Here is a 25,825-nt window from a genome sequence, read left to right as displayed (position 1 = left end):
ACAGGGAAATGCCTTTGTTGCAACCATGTCATCATTTAAGGAATAACACATATAAAAAACATTCATCTGGAAAATAATTAATTATCACATTACAAATCTCTCTGTAAAATTTAGCTCCTTCCCACTTTTGAAGAAGCTCCTCCAGTATTTGCCTATCTGATAACAAATGTGTTTGAAATCACTTATTGGTGTAATTTGGTTCTTTTTGTTTTGTTTTCCAGCAACAATTTGTGTGAGAGTCCTTTTTGTTAATAACCTGGTAACATGCCTTATGCCTCCTTTTAGCTAATAACTAAGAACATCTGCCAGTCTTAAAATAGAAAATATAAAAAGTCTCTACAAGGGAGAGAAAGGAAGTAGTGGGGCTGGAGCAGTTAATTTTTGGATACTTCTATGTTTAATCTCTTAAAACATTTTTGTGATAAATGTTAAAATGAAGAGGATGGCAAGGCCTGGTTTACACAACTTCTGTGAGAAGGTATGGCTCACATGAGGCCAGGTCTATACTTGGAAGGCTTTACCAGTCCAGGTATACTTGTATACTAACACAAGAAAGTGCTCTTAGCATGGACGTACCTGATACCAGTAAAACTGTGCTTTTTCCAGTATAGTTTGTTTCAGTCTCTCAAAAGTGAAATTAGCTATCACAGCAAAAGTGCAGTTTTGCTGGTTTAAGTGCGTCTACGCTAGTGGGTCTTGCTGGCACAGTTGTGTTGGTCAGAGATCATCCCTCAAACACCCCTTACTGACACAGCTATGCCAGCAAAAGTCTGTAGTGTAGACTGGGACTGACATTGTTGCTCCTTTTAAGCCTAATCCTGAAATCCTTCCTCAAGAATAAACAAAGGTCAGTGAGTGTTGCATGGGTAGTACTGCAAAGGGGGCCCTTCAATTCTGTAATCAAATGTTTCTGAAGGTTTTTCTCTCGGATTAGGTTCAGTTTATGACCAGTGATTGCAACCAACATGAAGAATTAGGTGGAATAAACAGACTAAACTGTAAAATGGCAGTGGTGTGCATGGGAAAACAGAAGGTAAAATGAGGTATTCTATTCTCTGCTTTAAAGCTCACTGGAAGCCTATCCTGAAACCAATACAACAGATTGAAAGTAACTTCTGTTCAAAAGGATTCTTAAAAAAGTAAGCTGATTAACTGCTGGTAGCAAACATACGTCATTGTCAATGGCAACCAAAATGCAAGCCTCTGAAACAGAAAGCACTCCAAAAAATGTTAAGGAGTATCATTGCCCTCACTTAGAAAGAGTAATTAGATAGTTTTTCTCTGAGCTAAGGGCAACTATCATAGGACTCTATGATTCCATGATAGTTGCCCTTAGCTCAGAGAAAAAATCTATATTACACCTGGCAATGGGCGATTTAAGTAAGCTCGTACAGGAGCATTCCAAGCAGTTGTTTACATTAAGCAGAATGTGGATTTCGGTGAGTTATGTTTCTACAACCTATTTCTGCATTCCCAACATGACTGAAAGAAATATAAACTGAAGTTTATTATGGTGCTTATCAGGCAGAACCCTCCAAATGGACTAACATCCCATCACAAAAAAATATTTGTGAGCTAAGACACTTTGCTAGCAAAATTACTGCAGCCTCAGATCTTATTGGATTGACATTAGATGAGATAAAAGCTATGCAAAGCTGAAGTCTGTAGAGTAATAGAATAAATCCTGTGGTCTTAAACTATATTTGACAGCTGTTTTGCTGCTAGTTTTTTTCAGAATTTTTGCCAAGTGATGCATCATTTGTATTGCATACTGTGATCTCTTGTCTTAGGGTACGTCTATACTTACCCGCTGGTTCGGCGGCAAGCAATCGATCTTCTGGGATCGATTTATCGCGTCTTGTCTAGACGCGATAAATCGATCCCGGAAGTGCTCGCCGTCGACGCCGGTAATCTTGCTCCGCGAGAGGAGTAGGCGGAGTCGACGGGGGAGCCTGCCTGCCGCGTGTGGACCTGCGGTAAGTACCTTTAAGTTCGAACTAAGATACTTTGACTTCAGCTACGTTATTCACGTAGCTGAAGTTGCGTATCTTAGTTCGAACTGGGGGCTTAGTGTGGACCAGCCTTTAGAACTATCATCTTTCTCAAGAGAAATCCCATCTAGAATATTGTGTGGGTGTTTTATTAGTTACAGAGTGTCTTTAATTCTGAGAGACTGACCCAGAGTTGTACATTCTAGTTAAATATTGCACCTGTTCATTGGGTAATAGTGCATCTGTCTTGAGAAGGGAAGGAGGTGATTCCAGCCTGAAATGCAACCTTCACAGCTTTCTAAGGAAAACGTGGATCTTAAAAGCAGTTGATCTCTTCTAATAACAATAATTAATTACTTCCTGCTGTATAACTAACAGATTTTTTATGCCACAAGATCATCCCTATCTCAAAGGCAACTGATGTGGACTTTCTCTGCCACACTTCATAGCTACCTTGCATATACATACCGATTAAGGGCTGGTCCACACTAAGCCCCCAGTTCGAACTAAGATGTGCAACTTCAGCTACGTGAATAATGTAGCTGAAGTCAAAGTATCTTAGTTCTAACTTAAAGGTACTTACCGCGGGTCCACATGCGGCAGGCAGGCTCCCCCGTCGACTCCGCCTACTCCTCTCGCGGAGCAGGATTACTGGTGTCGACGGCGAGCACTTCCGGGATTGATTTATCGCGTCTAGACAAGACCCAATAAATCGATCCCAGAAGATCGATTGCTTGGCGCTGAACCAGCGGGTAAGTATAGATGTACCCTAAGACTATAAATCATGGGTTCTCAAACTGGGAGTTATCCAGCCATTTGGCTAACTTGGGAAGGGGTCTAAGTCTGGAAAACTCTGAAAACTACTGCTATATATCTCTTACTTTCCCCAATATTGCACCCACCTACACCCTCTTCCTTCCTCCACCTAATGTTTCTGTGCCTGTATTGATTTACCATTCCCCAACCATGCACTGCTTCTCCTGTTCCCTACTGATTTTAGCGTGAGCTTCTACATTTTAGATTCCATGGTGCTAATCTACTCCCTGTACAGCATAATGATGAACACAATGAGTGTACCTTTAAGAATTTTCCCAGGTACTATCAAAGTGGCAGTAAACATATAACAGCTGGTGCCAGGGAAGTAGGAGGAAGAGGGTTCTTGCTGTGGGCAAATTGTCCTTAAGAAAAAGTTCAATGAGATTACTTCATATATCACATAATTGCTAGAAGGAGGGGTACCTGAGAGGAAGGAGGAAAGAAGGATTGGTAATGTGGTAAAAATGGGGGAGGAGTGGCAGGAATGATGCAGGGAACAGGATCCATTTGGGAGATAAGGAATTCTTCCATTTTGGCATGTATCCAATCTTCGAACCAAGAAGCTAGGTATAGACCAGTGGTGGGCAATCTGTGGCCCACGGGCTGCACGCAGCCCATCAGGGTAATTCGCTGGAGGGCTGTGAGTCAGTTTGTTCACATTTGCATGGCTGCCTGCAGCTCCCAGTGGCTGTGGTTTGCCGTTCCCAGCCAATGGGAGCAGTGGGCGGCTGTGCAAATGTAAACAAACTGTCTCGTGGCCCACCAGTGGATTTCCCTGGATGGGCCGCAGGTTACCCACCACTGGTATAGAATATATTTGTGAACAGTCAACTCCTTCTCTGCCTAGTAAGAACACACACTGTGGACTCTGTGCATCTGCACGATTCAGCAGACTAACATCCTAGGAGAAACTACCACAGCCACTACCTCAAGGTATTTAAAATTATAAGAAGGGTGTGTCCTTGGGGCTTGTCTGGCAAGGGTGAGTGAGGAGTCACTATTGGTAGATAGGTTTCAAGCCTGCCAGCTATCTAAACAACCACAGCCCAAGTACAATGAACTTTTGCAAGCTGAAGTACGTGATTAAACAGAATCTTGACAGAAGGATAGAGTTGAGCTAGATTGTCTGATAAGGTAGAATACAGTTACCATCTTAATAAATATGCCCTCTTGATAGCATTTTCCCACATGCGAATCCCATTGAAGATTTTTTTCCCTACAAACTTAATGTTAAGAAGTCCTTGAGGTTTTACATAGAGCAGACTAAAGATTAAATCTACCCAAATTGGTTTCCTTTGGCACCAGTTTCTGGGCTGCTCTGTCACAAAAATGACCATGATCTGATTGCAAGTCATGCCATGCAAGTCAGACTTTCCAAGACAGAGAAGTTTCCACTGAGAACCTCAGGGGAGAGGATGGTTAAAAGAGAGAAGCTCTCCAAACCCAATATCATTAAGAATTCAACTGCAGTAAGTAAAAAAAAAAAAAAAAAAGAGGGGGCTAGTCAGAGTATAGACTATTATTGTGTTGTTCTTAAGGTGCAATACAGTTCAACCAATTCTTACTATGCAGAACTCTAACTTTTGTTTCTACCTTTCATCTTGCCTTCTTTCTGGGTTAGCCAAGCATTTTTTAAATCTCATCTGCTCTCTTCTACATCTGATGTTCATATCATATTAAGTGTATTAAAATACATATTTCTCCAGTTTAAAAATTCAGTTCTTTTCCCTTATAAATTGACCCTGCTTCATAAAAGCTTTTCTTTTAAAGGGACACTGACAAGATTGTATTGGAAGGCAGTAAACAGGATAAAAAATGATTAAGCAGTTTTATTTTTCAGATAAACTTCTTTCTGTTCTGCCCTGAATAGTTAAAATCTCATGGGGATAAATGACTTTGTCCTTTGCTAGTTAGCCCAGCAAGAATGCTCTTTTGCAACTAACCTGATGGCTCCCTGCCAAAAGTGACACAAAAAATAGGAGACAGAGATCAACTTGTATCACAGAAACAAACATCCCAAGAGCTGTTGAGTTTTATGTTGGTAGTCACAAAAAACCTGCAGAGTTGGAAAAGGTCATTGCTGAAGCAGTGAGCCATTTGTACTAATGGAGCAGCTACAGTATTTGCTTTCTATCATACACATGTGATGCTTTAAGAGCAGGTATCTTTTATCCCCTTTCAAACTTCAGTGTACTGACTTCAAATAGCAATGCAGGTTGAATACTTGTGTGATATGACCTTGTCAGGCCCAAGTTGAGTCTTGTGTATACTATTCCTCTTCCAGAAAATGATGTGAATCAATAGCTTCACTTAACAAAGGAGGAGAGGGTTGGTTAATTAAATCCTTTTGTAAAGCAAGGTTTTGTATCTTTAAGAAATGGTCTGTACAGTGGCACTATATTCCATAGGGAAATCCAATATGAAGGATTTCCTAGGGGTGAAACCAATAAGGTTCTGAAAATAAAAATTCTAAAACTTTTAGAATGTGATAGAGAATACCCTTACTATAGATTTTGTTAGCAGCTTATAGAATCTAATAAAGAATTATAACCCTCCTCTAGAATGTTTAAAAACCAACCTATAGCTGGTTTATCATTCGTTATTAAGCTCCATGAATTGGTTTAAAAATTCTATAGAAAGAGACTCATTCTCTACTGAGTTCTATAGACTGTTGCAGAACAGAATGTTCACACTACAAGTACTGTTCAAAACATAGTTTATTGATAGTTGAAGTTGGTTGACTAATAGACAATTGAATTTGTCTCAGCTAATCAGATTGCAGCAATACAGATGAATGACTATACCTTTTTTTTTCACTATGGCAGAAGGGAAATCCCTGCATTCTGAATGGAGTGGGTATGATTTGCATAATGTCTTTATGATTATTTCTTTGTACCATAAAGTATGCAAATCCTTAACCCTGATTGGCTGACTAACACGTTTAGCTAATAAAATGACAAGGCTTTGCATAATCACAATGCATTGATAACTTAACTATGCAAGGAATACGCAAATCTTTGGCTTCTATAATTCCTGTGCTCTGATTGCCTCTCTGCTTAGGTCTGAGAAGATGTCACCAGCAACAAAGATGTCATGTCAGATTCTCATTCTCTTTGGCTGAAAAAGTATAAATTTTACATGGGAAGAAATAAAAAGTTATGCACATGGCAAAGGAAGTGGGCTGTAAAAATAATAAGGTACTTTCTATTAGAAATTAAGACAGATACCCAACATTTGCTGTTACTTTCTTTTCTCACCTTACCCCAATCACCCATGGTCATTATCCTCCATCTCAAACACATTGCCATGCATATAGATGAAGGCTTGTGCACAAAAAACAGGAAAAAATAGATTTTGTTTTGAAATGCATTTAATATTGAATTGGGAGAGCTCTTATTCCTCTATATCTGCAATGATACATTTATGCCAGTGAAAGTTTTATGTGTTCCCGTGATGTCAGTATAATGTCCTAATTGGATTCTTCTTTTCTTCATATGTTCTGAGTTCATGGTTTATCAGTAAGCAAGGTAAATTATTTTTATTTATCTGAAGAGTCACTGGTTTGTGCCAGGGAACAAAATATATTTTAGTTGATTAGATTTGTTTTGGTCTAGGTTCATATACTCTAGATCAGAGATCAGCTGATCACGACTCTCACTGGCCAATGGGGGCTGCGGGAAGTGGCGGCCAGCACATCCCTTGGCCCGCACATCCCTTGGCTTCCCGCAGCCCCCATTGGCCTGGAGCGGCGAACTGCGACCAGTGGGAGCTGCAATTGGCTAGGGTGACCAGATGAGAGGAAGAAAATATCAGGACACATGGGGGGGGGTCGCCGGTGGAGAAAAAAAAAAAAAAAAGTGGACAAATTGCCTAAATATCGGGACAGTCCCGATTTCATCGGGACATCTGGTCACCCTACAATTGGCCGAACCTGCGGATGCGGCAGGTAAACAAACTGGCCTGGCCCGCCAAGGGGCTTATCCTGGCGTGCCGTGTGCCAAACATTGCCGATCCCTGCTCTAGATCATGGGTTCTCAACCTTTTTCTTTCTGAGGCCCACCAGACATGCTATAAAAACTTCACTGCCCACCTACGCCACAACAACTGCTTTTCTGCATATAAAGGCCAGGCCCAGTGTTAAGGAGTAGCAAGCAGGACAGTTGCCTGGGGCTCCACTCCATAGGCGGCACCATGAAGCTAAGTTGCTCAGGCTTCTGCTTCAGCCACAGGTGCTGGGACTCAGGGCCTCGGGCTTCAGCCTCATGCAGTGGGGCTTTGGCTTTCTTCCCCGGACTTCAGAGAGTCTAACACTGATTCTGCTTGTAGGGCCCTCTGAAACCTGCTCACAGCCCCCCAGGGGGCCCAGGACCCGTGGTTGAGAACCACTGCTCTAGATTGTCTCCAGTTGCTGAGAACAATGTCTGTAAATGAATTCAAAATGTAAGTTGAATGCTGTGCAGTACGGTGGGCTAAGTGCATTAACTTCTAGCCTGCTCGCTTCAAACGTTGTTTTGGTCAAAAGTGTAAATGATACAGCTGGTCTTCTCCTAGTTCTTTGTGGACATCTGTTGACATCACACAACCATTGCATAATTTGGCTAAATTAGCAGTTTCACAACTAACACATTCTATGTATTAATAATGTAATGAGGTCTGATTTTCAAAAGTTCTAGGTCGCAAGCATATATAAAATGCACACATTTCAACACCTAATTTACACACACAGTTACTGTTAATGCACAGACAATTTGAGTACTGACATGTGCAACTGACCAATTGGATGGATGGACACCAACATGTGCAAACAGTCAAATTGCATGCACAACTATAGAAGTTAGTTATACAGTTAAGTAGACCTAACTTTCCTGATTATCACACTCCAGATCTGAGTACCTCAGGTAATAGACACAAGCTATTTTGTTAAAAAATATTTTTTTCTTATATTTAGCTCTTTTGCATGTAATCTAAGATTTTGTTTAACAAAACTTTGAGCCACATTTCCGAAAGTGCTCAGCACTCAGCAGCTGCCATTGTTCTCAATGGGAACTGCCGGGTACCGAGCAAAGCTAATTGAAAAAATAGTACCAAGATAATAAAATGTTTTGGGTTTGTTTGTTTTTCCTGTGTTTTATTTTGCAACTCAAAATTTTGGTCAGTTTTCAAAATTCAAAAAAATCTGACCAGCTCTGCCAAGAACACTCATTCAAAGTACCATCTGTTCGTCTCCTGATTTTTTTTTATCTTTTGAATTTCCATCCGATTTTTGTAATTCTAGAAGTTTTGACCAGCTCTAGGTCCTGATTCAGCAAATCAGTACTATTGAGCAAAGCCTTTTAAGCATACGATGAACTTTAAATACAGACATACGCACATATTTGGGCCTTATTTGGCCTTACCTACACATACTACTTGCATTAATTTAGGAAGAATCTGTTTTAGTTAAACCAGTGCAAACTGGTATGTTGATGATCCTAACTCAGTTGACATTAGATTTTTATATTGATTTTTGTTTCAATTAACTGAAACTGAATTAAGCTAGATCAATATAAGCCTGGTGTAAACCGATTTAAGTTTGAAGATCTGGCCGTTCATTGCTTGCCATTTTCCATAACAAAGGTGGGCTTCACAAAGTCATTCAATGCCACGGCAAGCCTGTGAGTCAACCTTTGCTTAAAACAGGTCCCAAGGAAATAGTAGCTGTAGCTAATGCATCAGCTAATCCCTCTCCAATACTTCGAATGAAATGAGACATGAATTTTTCTCCCTACCACTTCATTCATCTCAGTGAACGTGTTACCTTCCAAATGTAGTTAGGATCATTTGCTATGCTAACAATATTAGGCTGTGGCAATTTTAGAAATGGTGCATTGTAGTTGAGGCAGTTTAAAATATAATTGATTTACCTGGGTGTAACAAAGAGCAGAACTGTACTCATTATCTGTATGCTTACCCTATGTCTTTCTGTCCTCAGAATTTTTTTGATTTTTTTTTTTTTTTTTTTTGGCTGAGGGATCAGAGAGGTGGAGATATTAAAACAATCAGAATAAGCCTATATTCAAAGCCCTATTTGCCCATGTGATATTGGGCCCTAAATTCTTTTGCAAAATTTCCTGCAGCACTGCAAGGGGCTTGACTAGAAATTCTTCAGCACATACTCGTACATTAAAAATTAAGGTTTTTTTGGAACTAAATATGAAAATCTGTGCAGTTGCTCTTGTGTTGTTTATTTCTGTTCATCTTTCTCCCCCGTATTGTCTATATGCTTCAATTATTTTGTGTTGATAAAGGAGATGCTGTTGCAAATGTTGCTGGTAGTTTTGGTGACTGGGTATTGAGGCTTTTGGCACCCAAAAAGGTGCTAAAGGTGGTTTGTGATCATGCATTAAACTATTATTGGGATGTTCTGGTTTTTTTTGTTTTTGTTTTTTTTAAAAGGATCAGTGATGAAATAGTTAACAATATAAACACTCTTTGGCTATGTCTACACAACGAGGTAGGCGTGTTACACCTAGCTCATTTGAAATAGCACATTATTATATATATATATATATATAGCTATGATAGCATGGGCAGTGGCAGTGGCAGTGGCAGCACAGACTAGCCACCCTAAATACAAACCTGCCTGAGCCCTATGGTTACATATTCAGCATGACTAGCTGTGCTACCACGGCCCATGCTACCCCCCAAGCTGGTAGTGTAGATGTAGCCCAGCACAGAACTCCAATGGAGTTAATGGGGTCCCATGTGGGTACACGTTTCACCTGTGTGGATCCAGTTCTTGGATTACAGCATTTTATTGTCAATATTAGGTCTCAGATTAACACCTACTGATATCAATGTGTCTCAAATTGGGTGTCCAAAAACTGTAACACAATCTAGTGCTACAAAAATAATCCAGAAATATAATTTAAGTATGGTGTGCAGAATAACATATTATCTCATTCTAGCAAAGTATTTAATATGTATCACTGCTGTGGTGTGTATTTCCAATGCGCTATGCTAGTCATTTTAAATTAGCAAATGAAATACCTATTTGCTATACTCATATATGAAAAGGTACTCTCTCCTTGTATACACAAGGTACTCAAAAATTGTCCATTAATTGACCTGTACTTATATTTTAGTCAGCCAACTAGAGCCCATTCCCAGAGTAACTTTGTATTGTTTCATTTTGTATTTATTTTTCAAGAGGGAAATTTATTCCCTGAAGGAAAACTAAGTCAAGTAACATGTGCATTTGCAGTTTGCCTAATTGCATCCTGTAGAGCACTTCTTTTCAGTTTTCCATTTGAATGTAAATGGACCCCCCAAAATTGCAGAAAGTGTGGAGGGACACAATAGCACAGGACAGGAAAGCGGCCAGTGAACGTGAGGAGAGGTGGCGGCAGGAAGATCAGAGGAGGCAGGATGCAACGCTGAGGCTACTGCGGGAACAAACGGACTTGATCTGGCATCTGGTAGAGGTTCAGGAACGTCAGCTGGAGAGACTGCCGCTGCAGCCCACGTTTAACCACCCTCCCTGCTCCCCAAGTTCCATAGCCACCTCCTCACCCAGACGCCCAAGAACGCGGGGGGAGGCTCCGGGCACCCAACCACTCCATCCCAGTGGACAGAAGGCTGTCATTCAACAAGTATTGAAGTGGCCTTTTCCTTCCCTCCTCCCCTCCTCCCACACCCCACACGGACTACCTTGCGAGTTATCTCCCTATTTTAATAATCAATTAATAAAGAATACATGGTTTTTAAATGATAGTGACTTTATTTCCAAGCTGTGATCGAAGGGGGGAGGGCGGTTGGCTTACAGAGAATTAGAGTCAACCAAGGGGGCGGGTTTTCATCAAGGAGAAACAAATAGAACTGTCATACAGTACCCTGGCCAGTCATGAAACTGGTTTTCAAAGCTTTTCTGATGTTCAGTGCTTCCTGATGTGCTCTTCTAACCACCTTGGTGTCTGGCTGCGCGTAATCAGTGGCCAGGCGATTTGCCTCAACCTCCCGCCCTAGGACTTACTTCATAGCATTGAGAGATGGTACTTGCCCAAAAGACCTTACACTCTAAATCAAAATAATACAAGTGACAATAAATAAAAAAAGGAGTGGAGGAGAACAAGGGTAACAAAGATAGGATCATGATTTTGTATCTTTGTGTATTTTCTTAAACGTATACTTTTGTTTTATGTACATAGACTTATATCTGTCATTCCAAGGGAGATATTTTTAAGGCTTGCATCACTGTAGTATATAAGCACTGCACAACAATTACAGAGCACTGAGCACGTCCAAAAGGGAACATTCTCTCTCTCAACAAGACACACAATCACCATGCACAATGTGGTGCTTTGAGGGTCTCTCTACATCAACATCTTCCTTCTCCATATTCTTGTTTTTAATTCACTTTTTGACTTTTATTTTTGCCCATTGTGGATTGTTCCTGGGAGGGAGAGGCTGCTACTGGGTGAAGTCTTTATCGAAGAGCTGACCTGAACAGACTCAGACTTAGTTTGATGATCCCCTCTGGCAAAGTGTTCCATAGCTTGAGTCCTGCCACTGAAAAAAAACTCTGTCCTCTTACGTACAAGGGTCTTGTTATTGGTTAATCTAGATGTAGTTCCCCCATGGTGTGTGGATGTCTTAATAGGTCATAGATGGAGGTAGGGAAGACCTCTCCCAGTTTTAAAGTAAAAACAGATTTTTTTTTTTCATTCTAAAAAACAGTTGTTTTCATGAAAAACACTGAACATGTTTTTTTTTAAATTAACAACATAATTGATTGGAGGGTTCTGTGGTGCCCTCCCCATGGTACCTCCCCCTCCCTGGCTCTACTTCATAATGGAATGGAGGTTAAAATGGCAAACACCCTTAATTCTGAGCAATGAATTTTGTTGCTTTACACTGTTCAGAATTCATGTTAGTCCACATTCTGTTGCTATAGATCATTAGATCAATTTTCCATGTGTGTGTTATAACGTTAAACTGGAGAATGAAGTTGAAACTTTAACACTCATTCAGTGTAATGACATTATTTCCTGGATGCAGTCTCCTTTTAGTATCATTACAGGAGACACACAGAGAACAATAATTGACTTATTTCATGGTTTCAATTTCAGATTATCAGTCACTAAAAATATCTGTACTCCTGTAGATCAAAAGGCTACTTAATACTGGTTGTTCCACTGTGGGGTCTTGCAGTTTTAAAATAAATGTTTTATCCTTTCTGCACAAGCAAAAATACAGTACAACAGTCAAATGTGCATTAAGGACTACATGGATCAGTGGAGATACAAATCTCTGGAGCGTACCACTGGATGAACTATAGGTGAAATGCTGGTTGCACTGAAGTCATGGGGAATTTGCCACTGATTACACCCCATCTGTTTCTTCATTGAAAGTTTAAAAGGTGGTGTCCATTTGTCCTCCAATATCTTTTCGCCAAGCTCCTGGTGATCTGTCCTACTGCTAAGTAATTATTGATCAGCAAAATCCATTCATCTGCCCTGGGTTTTGTTCAGTTGTCCAGTGCAAATTTGTTGCCATTAAAAAAAGTCTTGATACATCTTATTTGCCAACAAACAAATGTTAGTGTCCTATGGGAGAAACATTTAAAATAATTTCTGCTATATAATATGATGTATATGTAAGTATGCCCACTGAACTTTTCTACATATGTTCAGTTACATAACACAGTTAATGACATTTCTAAGAGCAGAACATAAAGAAATCCCTTTGATAGAAAACAAAATACTTCAGAAAAACTATATTGAAACAAGTGATAAATATGTAAATTAAACTTGGTAGGTGGTATGAGCCCTTTCAATATTAATTTTTTTACCTGTAGGTGGAGCCAGAGAGCTTCTGTCTCATAGGACTGCCAACCTCTGGGGCACACAAGTGATCTTGAGGAATGATCTCCTTGACAATCTTTCAATGGTAGCAATTGATTGATATTGCCAAGGCTGTCATTGCACCAGAAAAGACTGGAAAGATATACTTAAAACAAAAATACTACCAAGGTTAGTAGTGATAATGAAGGGGATGCCAAATTTTGGTTGGGGAAGGAGCAAGGGGGATTTTACTATAGATTTCTCATCGTCTACTACGGAGGAGGGTTATATTCAGATATCTAAGGATGTATCAGTGGGCATGTAGTTTAATGTACTTTATATCTGAACCTGAACATACCCAGAGTACAACCTCTCCTAGCTGACAATGAGTACAGAAACAGATTAACTGGATTAATTACTGTTCTTAAGTATAAAGTATATTTAAAGCAAATAAAATGGTTAGAATAGCTTTTATTAAAACACATGATGTAACTATGAAATTAAATACCTTTTAAAGCACAAACAGGTTCATTGTTTTTTTTTTCTTTTAATATTTTTATTGGTTTTATATCACAATAAAAAAGAATGGGGTAGCAGTTAAGCATAGGTCAAATCCATATGTCAAATGCCTGATTAGTTTGCTAGTCTAGCAACGATCTTTTGCTCAATAAAGAATCTTTTCCTGCACACGCATGAGCGAAACATTAAACTAAACTTGATGAAACCTTAAGTATTGTATTATTTAAACCCACAAAATAGATGTTACTGTGTGCACTCCAATCTTAATACAGTCACAGAATAAAAAAAGGAAGTAAAAGCACTCTAGTATAGACTATGTGGTAATTTTTCTGTAGTTAAGTGTGGGTAAGGACCCTGGTGAATAGAGGAATTAAGTGTCACTTAAGTGAGGCAATGATCAAAAAATAAACATATTAGTACTCTACTTCTGAGAACTCAAGAGAGTAAGAATAGGTGGTTATTTATTTTTTAAAGCAGGGCTTTTGCTAAACTAATGTCCCGGAACTTAGACTTTTTCCTCATTGATAATTCAGAATTCTTCTGGGAATCATATAGCTGTTTCCTCCCTTGCGTCTTTGTATGCCTGTTTATTCCAATATGCCTGTGAGATAAGGCTTATGGTCAAGAAATAACATCTTATTATCTTGATAAGCAGTTGACCTTATGGATTTAGCAGCTTCCAGAATTCACTTCTTTCTAAATACATCAGACAGGGCAGTGCTAGCATGATTCCTCTATTGTTCTGGATTTTTTGTTTGTTTGCTTACGTTTTCTCATAGACTCATAAACTTTAAGGCAAGAAGGGACCATCATGATCATCTAGTCCAGGGGTCAGCAACCTCTGGCACGCGGCTCGCCAGGGTAAGCACCCTGGCGGGCCGGGCCAGTTTGTTTACCTGCCGCATCCGCAGGTTCAGCCCATCGCGGCTCCTACTGGCCGCGGTTCACTGTCCCAGGCCAATGGGGACAGCGGGAAGCGGCGCGGGCCGAGGGATGTGCTGGCCACGGCTTCTCACCTCCCCCATTGGCCTGGAGCGGCGAACCGCGGCCAGTAGGAGCCGCAATCGGCCGAACTTGCCGACACGGCAGGTAAACAAAGCGGCCCAGCCCACCAGGGTACTTACCCTGTCAAGCCGCATGCCAGAGGTTGCCGACCCTGATCTAGTCTGACCTCCTGCACATTGCAGGCCACAGACTCTCACCCCCTCGCCACTCTTGTAATAGAACTATAACCTCTGGCTGAGTTACTGAAGTCCTCAAATCATGATCTGAAAGACTTCAAGTTACAGAGAATTCATGATTTACACTAGTTCAAACCTGCAAGTGACCTGTGACCCATGCTGCAAAGGAAGGCAAACCCCCACAGGGTCCCTGCCAATCTGACTCAGGGGAAAATTCCTGCCCAACCCCAAATGTGATGGTCGATTAGACCCTGAGCATTTGGACAAGTCCCACTAGCGAGACACCTGGGAAAAAATAGTAACTGAGCTCTCCCTAATCTACTGTCCCATACCTGGCCATTGGAGATATTTACTACTAGCAGTCACATTTGGGTAAAATGTGCCATTTTAGGCAGTCCCATCATACTATCCCCTCCATAAACTTATCAAACTCAGACTTGAAGCCAGTTAGGTTTTTGAACCCTGCTGCTCCCCTTGGAATGCTGTTCCAGAACTTCATTCCTCCGATGGTTAGAAACCTTCTTGTACTTTCTAGCCTATTCATTTGTTATGGGGTTCATATTGGCAGATAGCTTAAATAACTCCTCTCCCTCCCTCGTATTTATCCCTCTGATATATTTATACAGAACAATCATATCTCCCCCTCAGCCTTCTTTTGGTTAGACTAATCAAGGCAAGCTTTATGAATGTCCTTTCCTAAGGTAGGTTTTCTATTCTGCGGATCATCATCATAGCCCTTCTCTGCACCTGTGCCACTTTTAATTAGTCTTTCTTAAACATGGGAGACCAGAATTACACACAGTATTCCAAATGAGGTATCACCAGTGCCTTGTATAATGGTACTAACACTTCCCTGCCTCTACTGAAAATACCTCGCCTGATGCATCCTAGGACTCCATTAGCTTTTTTTTATGCATCACACTGGTGGCTCATAGTCATCCTGTGATCATCCAATACACCCATGTCTTTCTCTGACTCTGTCACTTCTGTCTCTAAATGCATGACCTTTCACTTTGCACTATTAAACTTCATCCCATTTTTATTACTCCAGTTTTCAAGGTCATCCAGCTCCTCTTGTATGATATTCCAGTCCTCCTCTATATTGATAATACCTCCCAACATTGCATTATCTGCAAATTGTGTGAGTACACTCCCACTTTTTGTGCCAAGGTCATTACATAAAAATGTTAAATAGCATTCTTTCCAAGACCTATCCCTGAGGAACTCCACAGTAACCTTCCTCCAGCCTGAGAGTTCACCTTTCAGTATGACCTGTTGTAGTCTCCCCTTTAATAAGTTCCTTATCCACCTTTCAAGTCTCATATTAATCCCTATCTTCTCCAATTAAACTAATAATTTCCCATGTAGAACTGTATCAAATGCCTTACTGAAATCCAGGTAGCTTAGATCTACTGCATTTCCTTTGTCTAAAAAATCAGTTGTCTTCTCAAAGAAGGAGATCAGGTTGGTCTGGCATGATCTACCTTCTGTAAAACCATGTTGTATTTTTCCCCATTCCCATTTACCTCTATGTCCTTAACTACTTTCTTTTTCAAAATTTGTTCCAAGACCTTGCATACAATTGAGATCAACTAACAGGCCTGTAGTTTCCCGGATCACTTTTTTCTCTTTCTGTGGGTCCTCACTACTCACCAATACCAAATCTAAAATAGCATCACCTCTTGTTGCTTCAGCGACTATTTCGTAAAGAAATCTGTCAGCTATCAAATCCAGGAAAATCTGAGTCCTATTTTCATTAGTAGCACTTGTCCTTCAATCTATATCTGGGAAGTTAAAACCTCCCATAATCACACAATTCAAGGTAGTATTTATTTCATTAAAAACATTAAAGAGGTCTCTATCCCTGTCCAAATCAGATCTTGATGATCTGTAGTATACCCCAAGCATTATCCCAAACAGAAAGTATCACTTATGATTTCCTTTCAGTCTACCTCTTCATTAATATACAATGCTCCTCCACCACCTTTACCTTTATTTCTGTCTTTCCTGAACAGTCCATACCCTTTACTACATGTAACTCCAGTTATGATTACTATTCCACCATATTTCTGTTATCCCTTTAATATATGGTTTCACTTCTTGCACCAGTAGTTCTGGTTCCTCCCTTTTGTTACCCAGGCTGCTTGAATTGGTGTACAAACATTTTAGTTTTTTCTGCTTGGCTTTGCCTCCTTTCCTTACCCAACTGGGTACAGTCATGCTACTGCCAATATCACCTACCTGACTGTCAGCTTAATATCTGTTTTCCTATCAACTGCTCTTCCTTTCTCTATTGCTGTATCCTTTCTTTCTTGATTTTCCTCCCACTCAATATTACAATCGGGTGTGGAGATTACATAAGCATCTCCCAACAGTCTCCCCTGAGTTCCTAGTTTAAAGCTCTTTTTATTAGTTGTGCCAATCTCCATTCCAGAAGTCTATTTTCCTCCTTACTCTGGTGGAGTCCATCTACGAGAACAGTCCTCCGCGAATGCCTCCTAGTGGTCAAACATCCCAAAGATGTACTTATAGCATCACTGCCTGAGCCACCTGTTGATCATCATAATCTTTTCTTGGCTTTGTTCTCCCTCTCTAGGAACAGACAGAATCCCATTGAAGATCACTTGAGCCTACATTTCCTTAAGCATCTTCCCCAGCCTGGCATAGTCTCCCTTGATATGTTCCAGCGAGAATCTAACTGTACCATTTGTCCCCACATGAAAGACACTCAGTAGATTCTTTCCTGCTCCCATTAGAATCCTCTTCAGCCTCAAGTCCACATCCCATAACTTAGCTCCAGGCAGACAGCACACCCTTCTGTTCTCTAGATCAGCTTTGGTGACAGACCTGTCTGTTCTTCTTAGTAGGGAGTCACCAATCATATAGACCTGCTTTTCCTGGTGATAGTGTGATTCTCCGACCTTCCTCCTGTTCTTTATGGCTACAAGTCCTCTTGTCTTTTATTCTCCCTTGCAATCATCTGCAAGTCATTCTGTGTCCTGCTGGGGCTCTGAACTCAGCCATCCCCTATTCCTGAGCTCTATTTCTCCTTCAATAGCTGGTCTTTTCATCCGCCTGGTTTTCATAGTTACATGCTTCCAGTGGCCACTTTCATCACCCAACAGTCTCACCTCAGAGTTCTTCAGTCCAACTTGCATTTGCGAGTCTTCACTTTTCTTTTCAACCTCCTCTTGCCTTCCCTCCATCATCTGCTTGAATCCCCTTTGAAACTCAACCATAGTTTTCACCTGCATCTCCAAGCCTCCGATCTTCTCTTCCATCAGCTCTATCAGGTGGCACTTCATACAAACAAAGCTCTTTTTGGGTACCCATTCCAGGCTCATGCTTCAATATCTAGTTATCTTCATTGTCTCTTCCATTCCTTGGGTCACTACCACTGCTGCTTTTGTATGTGTTATAGCTTTGCTGCCTAAAGTCCTGTCAAGGAAAAAGAAACAAAAGAAAACCAAAAAACCCAAACACCAAAACACTACACCCACCCTTCCCCCAAACTCCCTTTACAAACTCCCACTCAAACTCCCCTGTTTACGGCTCTCTTTGCCACTGCCTGTCACTGCCTGACTGTCACATCTCTGCTGCAGTTTCCTGTCCTTCTTTAAACTCAGATTTCAAGTAGCTTATTCTCTGTTGTTGGAAATTCTGGAACCTATGGCTTATAGCTTCCCTGACACTGAATCCATTTTCTCCTCTACTGAAGAGACACAATTTTATAAAGTTCATCTCAGGATGCAGAACCAAATAATTTCTTAGGGTTTTCATTGTCCCTTTGCTCTTCAGCCAGAGTTGACACCAGTGTGCTTTACTGTTATGAAGACCTCCACACGCTGAGCCATCTGATCTAAATTTTCTCTGTTTAACCTGTAAAGCGAACAAAAAAGGTCTTTTTTGGGAAAGCAAAATATGCACTTTTGTTGCATTTGCAAATCTTTTTAGTCATTCTAACTTAAGTTGCTTCTCTCTGCTTCGCACCTGTCTTCATTCCACGCTGTTGTGCCTTTTGGTGACAACTGTTTACTTCCAGTAAGGTACAAAGACCTAGCTATTTGATATCAGAGGAATGCTGGCATGTGGAGATTGTCACATTTCTGCACTTTGAACACAATCTGTTCCTTCCAGGGCCTGCAAACTGAACACTGCATTCCTCATAAGGACTTCTTCAAATACCTCTAGGTTTAAAGTTTATTGGTAGCCCATACAAGAAATTGAATTAAATCTGGAGGAAAGTATCTTAATGATGTTAAGGCATTGATTTGCTATAAAAACACTTATTTTACCAGCACATCAAACATGTAGACCACACTACTAATGAAGTACATCAGAGAGAGTGATGTGAGAATTTTTATCCTCGCAAATGATTATATACGTGGATATATCTAGAAATTTGATTCTTCCTGTGTAGATATGGCATCATCTAGTTAATTTATAGATTGTTCTTCTGCGGTGCTATATGAACTGAGTTCATAACAGTACTAAAACTAAACAAGTCAACACACATATGGGAAAAAGACTCTAAATATTAATAATCATCAATCTTATCTTCATCAGTACAAGCTATTTCTACACCAATACACTATTGAAAACAACATTTTTTGGAGGTCATCTCTACATCTCCTAAAAAAGCAAGACATTGCCAAGTACAAACCTATTTGAATAACTCTTTTCCCTAGTTCTACACTAAACATTGTGCCATCTGGTGAAAATTAATGGGAGTGAAAAAGGATAATTGGATCACACAATTGAGAAATGGGTATTGAGAAATTAACCTGACAAGGAGGAATTTGACTATTGAATGGTTACTGGTAGGCAATTCTTTATTCTTCCCATTTCCATCACAAGCCTTTGCTATAGCTCTGTAAGTAGCAAGAATCTGGTGATAAAAAAAGGGGAAAGGGTAACACAGAAACACTTCTGTCAGAGAATACAGCAGCAGAAACAAGTGTCTATTTTTAAAGGGTATGTAGAGGCCCAAGTGGGTGATTAGAATTTACAGTATTTATGAATGATGCATCAGGCTGCGCAAGACAGAGATTTGCCTGTCAAAGACCATGGTGGTGTTTTGTTTTCTACTTTGTGAGTCATTGACACAGTGACGTTCACACCTTTTGATAAGGTGAGTGGTTTTCAGACTGTGGTTCAAGTACTGAAACGTAGGAACAATATGCTTAAGGTGTCAGTTTACAATGCTATGTCCTGTCACAACTGAAGATTTCACTTAAAAATATTATTTTTTCTGGCCCTATTAATATGAAGAAAGCCTAGCAACCGTGGATTGAAACTGATTCAGTTGGCTGCCTGAGAGCTTTTCTTCCCAGGGAATCTATTGCAAAATAAGTTAGGATATGTATCTAAAATCCAGCTCTGGAAGTGGCTTTAAGGGCTTGTCTATGGAGGGGGCTTAGCTGACGAACACTATTTGGTGAGACATCTGTATGCTGTACTAATAGTATGAGAACAGCTGTGTCCTTTTTCATTTCACATCCTATGAACAGGGCAGAGGCTTGGTGCACACTAAGCATGTGGCATTCCAGGAGGGTATCCCATGGTCCTTTGCTTCACTGCTAAGATGTGTGCATTCTGGGATTTTTCTCAGCGTGCATTGTGGGACACATAGCAAAAGCCAGGTGGAATCCCGTGGAATTCTGGGACTTGGGGTCAAATTAAAAAAAAAGTCCCCTGATTCTACTCCTGCCATCCCATGCTTCTCCTTCTGGGCATGCTAGCACCATATTTGGAATTGCTGCCAGCCAGCATAGACCCAGCACTAGTCCACACCACTATGCTAGCAACTGCAAATATGCAGAGGTTCTTTGATCTTAATTTGAGCTCACAGAGCAGGGTGGCTTTGGACATCACCCGCTGCACCACTGAGAAGATGTTGTGACAGCAGCATTACTCCACTAGTAGCACCTGTAGTGGTAAAGGCAGGAAGACGAGAATGATCCTGAACTGCTACTACATGACTTACTCCTGGAGCAGATTCACACAGTGCCATGCTGTTTCTGGGCTGAAGAAATGGCATCAATTGCTGGGAAATGACTGTTCTGAAGATTTGGGATGACAGAATTTGCGCCTTGTGAAGGCACCTTTTTTTTGAGATCTGTTATGAACTGATCCCTGAAATGGCAATGACATCATACAAACATGTGAGTTGCCATCTGGAACCTGGCTACCCTTGAATGCTACTGGTCCATAACCAACCAGTTTAATGTAGGGGGGTGCTAGATTGTTGGGCCCAGTGTCATGCAAGTGTATGATTGCAAACATAAAGTACTGCTGCAGGGGGTTATAAAGCTTGGTAATACTCAGGAGTTTATTGATGGCGTTGCATGCGTGAAGTTTTCAAATTGTATTGGAGTAATTGAAGGGACAATCCTTTGGCCCCCACATCAGGGCTTGGAGTTTATAAACAGAAAGTGGTGTTACTCCATGTTTCTTCAAGACCTGGTTGCTCACTGTGGAAGGGTCACAGACATAAATGCAGCAGGGTCTGGAAGGGTCCACAATGCTAGGATCTTTATAAATTCAATTTTCTGTTTACCTTAATGAATAAAGGAGACTTTGTCCCCAAGATTACTCTGGACATTGCTCTGGTTATCCTGGGAGACCTGGCTTATTCTCTGTTTCATTGGCTAAGGAAGCCATTCACAGGTCAGTAGGGTAACCTTCACATTGTGTTTTAAAAACTGTGATGGCAAGTTTCAGAGCCCAAGTCTACAGACTTGGGGTCAGGCTGGAGCCCAAGCTATGAATTCTAAGGGGTTGGGGTGGGGGGAAGCTTCAGAGCCACAATGTCTACACTGCTATTTTTAGCTCTATAGCACAAGCACCAGGAGCCTGAGACTATAGATGTGCATTTTAAAAATGCATTGTAGACACACCCCTGGACAGAAAGTTAAACAGTTTCTTCCATCACCCCAGGAGTTGAAGAATGGCAGTAGAGCATGCATTTTGTCATCTGAAAGGAAGGCATACTGTTTATGGGCTAGGTTGGAAGCTGCGGGGGGGGGGGGAGGGGGGGAATTGCCTAAGAGTTTAGCTGCACGTTGTATTTTGCAAAATAGTTGTGAGCATAAGAGAGAGGGTCTTAATGGTGGGTGGGAGATTGAGATGCAGAGACCTGCTCAGTGATTTGAGCACCCAGCAAAGCATCTACTCAGAAATGGAAACAGCCAGGGCAAGGATGCCTGTTGCTCTTACTTTCAGCCTCAGGCTGTAAATGTGCAGCTGTACTAGGACTGCCAATTTTCTAATGGCAGAAAATGGAACACTGTTGCCCTGCCCCCACTAACTCCATTCCCCGTCCCTCCTTCACTCACTCTCCCCCACCCTCGCTCATTGTCACTGGGGTGGGGCAGGAGGTTGGGATGTGGGAGGGGGCTCTGGGCTGGGGCCAAAGGGTTCAGAGGGTAAGAGGGGGCTCCACGGTGGGGCTGGGGCAGGGGTGCGGCCGGGGATGAGGGGTTTGGGATATAGGAGGTGATTCTGAACTGGGACCAAGAGATTTGCAGTGTAGGAGAGGGCTCCGAGCTGGGGCAGAGATTTGGGGTGTGGGGTGCAGGTTCCAGGAGGGAGTTTGGGTGCCAGAAGTGGTTCAGAGCTGGGACAGGGGCTTGAGGCATGGGAGGGGGGTTCAGGGTGTGGGCTCCGGGGGGCATTGACCTCGATGGCTCCCGGGAAGTGGCAACATGTTTCTCTGGCTCCTAGGCAGAAGGATGGCAAGGGGGCTCTGCGCCCTGCCCCCACCTCAGGCGCCACCCCCACAGCTTGCATTGCCGTTGTTCCTGGCTAATAGGAGCTGTGGAGCCCGTGCTGGGAGGCAGTACCTGTGGTGGGGGCAGCCCGTGGAGCCCCCATGACCACCCCTTTGCCTAGGAGCCGGAGGGACATGCTGGCTGCTTCCCAGGAGCTGTGCGGAGCCAGGCAGGGAGACTAGAGTTTTAATTGTCTGGTCAGCAGTGCTGCCAGGGTCTCTTTTACACTGGGTGTTCCGGTCAAAAAACAGACACCTGGCAACCCTTGATACCAATTAGCTGTGTGTTCTTGGGGAAGCAGGGTGCAGTATCCAGACTGTCTGACTCATGAAAGGACACCCTCCCAGCCTCTGCTTGAACCAAAACTGATCAGAGAAAAGACTTGCAGAGAGCAGTGAAGGGTGGTGGGAGACACACCTAGACCCATCCAGACAAGGGTGATGGGATTAAGGCAACTCCCCAAGCCTCATCTGCATCAAAGATGGGACAGGAAGGCATCTCTATTAGCATACAGAACGGAGAACAGAGACTTCAAGGCAAGAACCACACTGAACTCTGGGACCAGAAAAGCAGGGAAGCACTGCATCATGGAGAATCTCTGCTCCAGATGTTAATCTCTGCTCCGATGCCTGCACACACCCAGGTCAGCAATTATCAGACCAATTCTAGTAATGAATCTTTGATTTATATCCAAAATACTGAAGCAGCCTAATTGCATTGTGAGCTCCCTGGAAGGAATTATTGAATGATCAGTTCCTATTGTTTAGCCTAAATAAAACCCTTGAGCCATCAGTTTACCCATAAAGAAATCTAGTGTTCTCCCTTGAACCATTGTTGTTTCCCTACAAGAAACCCCTACCCAGGCTCAAATGTGTTCTGATGCATGGATCCAAACTCTGCATCAGTTCCACTGGGATTTCATCTTCTCCTGACTGATTGTGCTGGGGGGCTCTGCCTGTCTCCAGCACTCAGGACCCTGAGCTACCACCATCACCTGGGAACTCCGACCAGTTCAAGCTTCATGGAAGTGGTGAGATTCCTCTCTCTCTCTCTCTCTCTCTCTCTCTCCTTTTCTACCTCAGGTATAACTTTCTAACCCTGACTTGTTTGATAAGGTATAGTTTTCTACATATGACTTTTGTAACCTTTTTGTAACTGTTATGTTGGTTTAGGCTCCTTGTGTAGTAATCACTATTATTCAATAAATAACTTTTATGGTTAAGCTGGTTACTTCCCTCTCTCTCTCTCTCTGAACTTTACTTTTTTGTGGTTTTGGTTTCCCCATTTACTCTGCAGCAACACTCCTCTTACCTAAGCTAAAGATCCCTGTAGCACCCAAAAATATTGCTCATCAGGTGGGTTACTATTAGTACAATTGTAACATGAAAGTGGGGATAGGGACGTGCTGAACCTGTGACATACGAGGGTGGCAGCTTGGAAGTGCTGCTCAACCCAGACTACTGAGTCCAGGGGCATATAAGGGGGGGGGTCAACTTGAGAGTGCTGATTGACCTGGTCCACTCAGAGAGAGAGAGAGAGAGAGAGAGAGTGTGTGTGTGTGTACGTACACGCACATCTGATTCTGGGGCTGGAGGAACCCAGCCCTGGGGAACCTAGGTCCTGCAGGATAGCTTATTGGGAGGGGACTTTCAGAAGGGAGAAGTAGAGCTCCGTATGAAAACACAAGTGACACAAGCAGTCATGGGTGGCTCCAGGCACCAGCACAGCAAGTGCGTGCATGAGGCGGCAAGCCGCAGGGGGCAGCCTGCCGGTTGCACTGAGGGCAGCCATCAGGATGCCTTCGGCGGCATGCCTGCGGGAGTTCCACCGGTCCCGGGGCTTCGGCAGTAATTCGGCGGCGGGGACACTGAAAGCGTGGCACCGGCGGACCTCCCACAGGCATGCCGCCGAATCCACATAGCCAGTGGACCGCCTGCAGGCGTGCCGCCGAAAGCCGCCTGACTGCCGTGCTTGGGGTGGCAACAACCATAGAGCCGCCCCTGCAAGCAGTACATTGATAGAATTACAGAACTACCCCCCCCCCCGAAGAATAATCCTAATAAATGAGTGTACCCCAAAGTAACGGGCAAATCTGGTAACACCCTAGCTATACATCCAGCTATGATCTTGGGAGCTGGGATTGTGACTGCTCTTTTATGGGTGGTAGAAGTGGCACGTTGTGGCAATCCTTATTTTAATCTTATGCCTGCATCTTTGTACTTGCAGAAAAATTGATGACTTATGCAAACTGAAGGGTTTTCCTGTGTACAGGCACTGAAGACACTTTATGAATGATTTTAATGGTTTCTTTTTATTATTAAGCAACAATGTGTTATATAACAACAAGAAATATATCTTTAATTAAAACAACAAAGAAACATAACTTTTAAGTGACACAGTGCAGTGGAGGGCAGAATAAACCAGTGCAATGGTTTGCATCCTCATTGTGACCCCTCGTGGACATCTTACAAGCAAACACATTTTTATTGTGGTGGCTGGTCCCAAAAGCTAGTTGCACCAATGCTTCTCCATTATTTCTAGGGTCTCAGCACGCTTCCAACCAGCTGCCTGAGACATATTGTGAAGATTCTTGGCATAATATCACAGCAATGCCAATATATTAGAATTCAGAAGTACTTGGAATCTTGCCAGCTTTTAAACAGGGAGGGGACATCTGGTCAACTTGACCCCAGAGCACTGGGGGGAGGGGAACATGTAGCCAGACCAGTCAGTCCTAGGTGCCCGCAAAGCAGTATGGACTAGCAGTTGGAGGACTGCCAAAGTAGTGCACACAAGCAATACACCATATTAACTTATTCCGCACTGAACTTCATATACTTTGAAAGAGGACTCTGGAATTTGTGATAAATGTGGAGATAGTTCACACTAAGGAATTGTATCGTGTGTATGCAGGCATTGTCAGACCAGGCTAACTTGACCTTAGTGGTGCTGTAGACTAAACCCCTTGGCTAGACAAACCCATAGCTAAACTGCAGATTCAGAGTGTCCATCCCAGGAATTAGTGCAGAATAGCTATTTTGAGCAATGCACAGATAAGCCCTGAGTTTGCCGATAGTTTGAAACGGTGGGAGGGATAGCTCAGTGGTTTGAGCATTGGCCTGCTAAACCCAGGATTGTGAGTTTAATCTTGGAGGAGGCTATTTGGGGATTTAGTTGGGGATTGGTCCTGCTTTGAGCAGGGGGTTAGACTAGATGGCCTTCTGAGGTCCCTTCCAACCCTGATATTCTATGAATAGTTCTAAGAATGTAAACTGAAATATTTAGCTTAATGGGTTGTTAACTTGGAAAGCTTGTTAGCTTGCCCACCCGCTGGCCCCCACCACAGAATGGGTTAACTTTGAGAGTAGACTAATGGAGTAATAATAGGGTTTTCAGGACCTGAGTCAAATGTTTTATGCAGGTTTAATTAAAGTCCCTTTAATTAAGTTTGTTTTTTACTTCATTGCCATATGAGAAGAGGAAATCAATTTGATGTTTTTATGACTTTTCTTCAAGAGCATAAATATCTATATGGTTAACTTTTTTATAATATTTCCCGAAAGTACTAAACAATATGAAAATTAGATTAAGGTTACAATATAAATCAATTTAATCTACTCTAGGTGTGAACAATAATACAAATAAAAACAATTTGAGGCAACAATTGGTCAAATCATATATATGAGCACAATCAGTCATCAACTTACAAAGTTAACACCACCAAC

The sequence above is a fragment of the Terrapene carolina genome, unplaced genomic scaffold (assembly GCF_002925995.2).
Source record: "Terrapene carolina triunguis isolate 2854851 unplaced genomic scaffold, T_m_triunguis-2.0 Scaffold38, whole genome shotgun sequence".
Taxonomy (NCBI): domain Eukaryota; kingdom Metazoa; phylum Chordata; order Testudines; family Emydidae; genus Terrapene; species Terrapene triunguis.
This window is presented reverse-complemented; position numbering follows the sequence as displayed.